Raw genomic sequence first — 3,622 nt, forward strand, 5'->3', positions numbered from 1 at the left:
TGCAACTTTTTTTTTTTTTTTTTTTTTTTAATTTTATTTTAGTGAAAAATTTAACACCTTGTCTCCTACCAAGTTAAGAAAAAAGTAAATAATTATCTTTATTAAAATTTTATTTCCAGCAGTGGTAATGCTAGGGGATACAATTAGTCGTATCATTTGATAGCAATATTTTTCATTTCAATTTCTTGAAACAAAATATATTTTGTTAGCAGATGTCATTTCTTGTTCATGAAGCAACAAAATAGGAGTCAGACTGACAGTACCATATTCAGTCCTCACAATCACTGCAGAAATCCTCACCCTGATGAAGAAGCTGGGGTTTAAATGCTGATCTTACTAAAAAAAAAAAAAACATCAAATTTTGATTTTATTTTGATGTATAAACTGAAGAATTGTAAAATTTGAATATGAAATATGAAGCATTTTATTAAGCTTCTAAATAGACACTGCTGGAAAATGATAACAAGTTCAAAAATTTTACAGTGATTTTTTTTTTAATGCATATCAACTTTTACAGTTCAGACCAAGTTATGAACAAATGAGAAAATAACCTGAAATATTAAATTGATCGGCATAAAATATAAAGCACAGCTGTGCATCAGACTATAAAATGTAGCAAACTAAAATATTCTATCTATTAAAGCTTTACATTATTATTAGATTCTGTTAATGCTTATATAGTAATAAATAAATCATCTTGTTTGCAGAAAACAAAAACAGAAAAGGAACAAGGGCAGGCATATCATATTCCGTGCTGATCTTTTGCTGATTTTTGATTTATTTCTCATACATATGACTTTCTTTTCTTTGAAAAATTGTAGCCATGGATATTAGCCCATGCAGTATATCAGGATAATCTCATTTGGAACTTGCATATTCCTCCATACACAAGCATCCTAAACTGTAATAATGTCTTACAGTATGACACTATCATTACATCCAAGCTATTTCAAAGTATTTATGGACTAAACCTGATCATGAAATAAAGCTGCAGCACAGGAGAGAGGGTTTGGAAAAAAAGCATTGAAAGAGCCCTGTCTGGTACATAGTTTCTCCAAGATGTATGGTCTGCAGTTACCTTAGAGCATGATGATCTTCAAATCCCAAGTGAAGAAAGCAGAAAATGAATATATCCACTAGAAATATATGTAAATCTGATAACTTAATAAGCAAACTTGTTATGAAAAAGTGGCTTTAGCCTACTGTTGAGTTCTCACTATGAGAAAACTGTCATAACGTAAGGCTTTGGTAAAATGCAGAGGCAACAGCAGCACAATGTAGATTGATTAAAATTCAGGCACTAACTAAGATTAGCCTCGTTAGGATTCCTGTGAATAACCATTGTGCTTTAACCTCAGCAAGTAGCTCAGCCCCACACAGCTGCTCACTCACTCTCCCAGGTGAGATGGGGGAGAGAATCAGAAAGGTAAAAGTGCAAGAACTCATAGGGAGATAAAGACAGTTTTAAAAATAAAGACAAGCCGAGCAAGAGCAAAGCAAAGAATCCATTCTCTGCTTCCCATCAGCAGGCAAGTTTTCATCCACTTACAGAAAAGCAGGGCTTATCATGTGTAATGGTTTAACGGGAAGAAAAATGCCATCACTGTGAGTGTTCCTCCCCCATACACCTTTCCCCCAGCTGCTGTTGCTGAGCACAGCACCACATGGTGTGGGACATCACTTTGGGCAGCTTGGGCCAGCTGTCCTGGCCTTGTCCCCTCCCAGCTCCTAGGGCACCCCAGCCTCGTCTCTGGCAGGGCAGCACCAGGAGCAGGAAAGGCCTTGGCTCTGTGCGAGCAAGGACTGAAATATCCCTCTGTTATCACCCCTATTTTCATCCCAAATCCAAAAAACAGCATTGTGTGAGCATCTACAAAGAAAATTAACACTGTCCCAGCCAAAATCAGGACAATTACATCCTTAGACTCCTGTTGTTTTTCGAGAGGATCTTATGGAGGTTTTCAGGGAAAGTGGGAATGTGAATTATTACTACTACTTCTTCCCTTCTTTATGTTCTCTAAGGCTCATTGCCTTTAATTTTTCTGTACTAATGTCTTGACGTTATTAAAGGAAGCAGATGGATCTCATATATAGAAATTTACTTATTTACCATTTATTGCCAGTTCCTTGTCTTCTAATTCTATCAATGCTGAGGTTATTTATTTTATTTTATTTTATTTTATTTTATTTTATTTTATTTTATTTTATTTTATTTTATTTTATTTTATTTTATTTTATTTTAATTTATTTTATTTTATTTTAATTTATTTTATTTTGTTATTTTTTTTTTTTGGCGTGGGGGAAAGGTGGGTAAATGAATCATTTTTTCCTTGTCAAGGTAATTAATCAAGTGATGTTTTCATAATCCAGCAGCTGCAGACATTTATTTCTGACTGTTTGATCCCCTGGTTTATTATTCAAAGGTCTGCTGTTTATAATTATTAAATATAAACATCTTAGATACGCATAATGATGCCAATTTTCTGCCTAGTTTCCCTTTCCAGGAAACATCTTATCAGTGCAATATAAAGTACCTCTGTAGAAACAATAAAATGCAAATAGCATGGTTTAGCTTGAGTATTTTGTTCTGGAAATAATTAATTCTACTTTCTCATTATTTTCCTCTGTGCAAAAAATATGCACCAAGATTACAGCTTTTTAATTTAGGTATTTATTTACTTGGCTCATATAAGAATTTGTCTATTACAAATGGCTATCAGCAAATATCTTGTATTTGTTGGATGCCACATAATGATCAGGCACCTGTCCCCTGCCTTTTGTGACTGCTGGTTCATTGAGTGACATTTGTGGGTTTCAGATTACTGAAGTGATTTTTACTGAATTTGTGTTATGGGCTGAAGTCACTAAATAATGAGGAGCTACAAAGAGTGGATGCAGCACATATCCATGGTCTGGATTTGAGAAACAAACCCCTTTTTTTTTTTTTTTTTTTCTTGTAAACAGTACTTTATATGGTTCTTTGTCTCTGTGGAATTTTTGTCACATAGTGAAGGAAAGTACTTCACCCTAGGGAGAAAAGTATTGGTGCTATCAGAAAAATCATATTGGAAAGGCAGAGAACATAACTGTCAGCTCTCCTGAGCTCAAAGATTTCCAAAGAGACTTTTTATTTTGTGAGAAAACTACCACAGGATTGTAACATTACTGGTATTGATTTCAATATTCTAGTTTGCTGTCTTTTTGCAAGCACATTTTGTTTAAAATGGTATGTTAGTCTTTGATTTTCCTTCTCAAAAAGGTTTTAATTTTAAAATGATATCTGGACAGTTTATACTATATAGCTAAAAATGGTTAAAGTAATTTAAGTTTTTATCAAAATCACTATTCTGATTATTAATATTGAAGTTGTATTATTATTAATGAGTCTGAATTATTAACATTTTATGAAGGAAATCTCAGGTCATGTTTTGTTTGGTTCTGTGTCAGAATGAATTCAATTATCACACTACCACAATTTATCATGGAAAAGGAATTCTTACATTGAAGCTGCTCTGTTGCTTGGCTTCTGCCAAAATAAGTCAAAGGCAGCAAACACATATTAGTTGCTTTCACCAGTTTGCTCAAAGAAGATTAAAGAGAAAAAAAGGAGACTGTAAGTCAC

Source organism: Aythya ferina (genome assembly GCF_964211825.1).
Source record: "Aythya ferina genome assembly, chromosome: 3".
In the NCBI taxonomy this organism is placed as follows: Eukaryota; Metazoa; Chordata; class Aves; order Anseriformes; family Anatidae; genus Aythya; species Aythya ferina.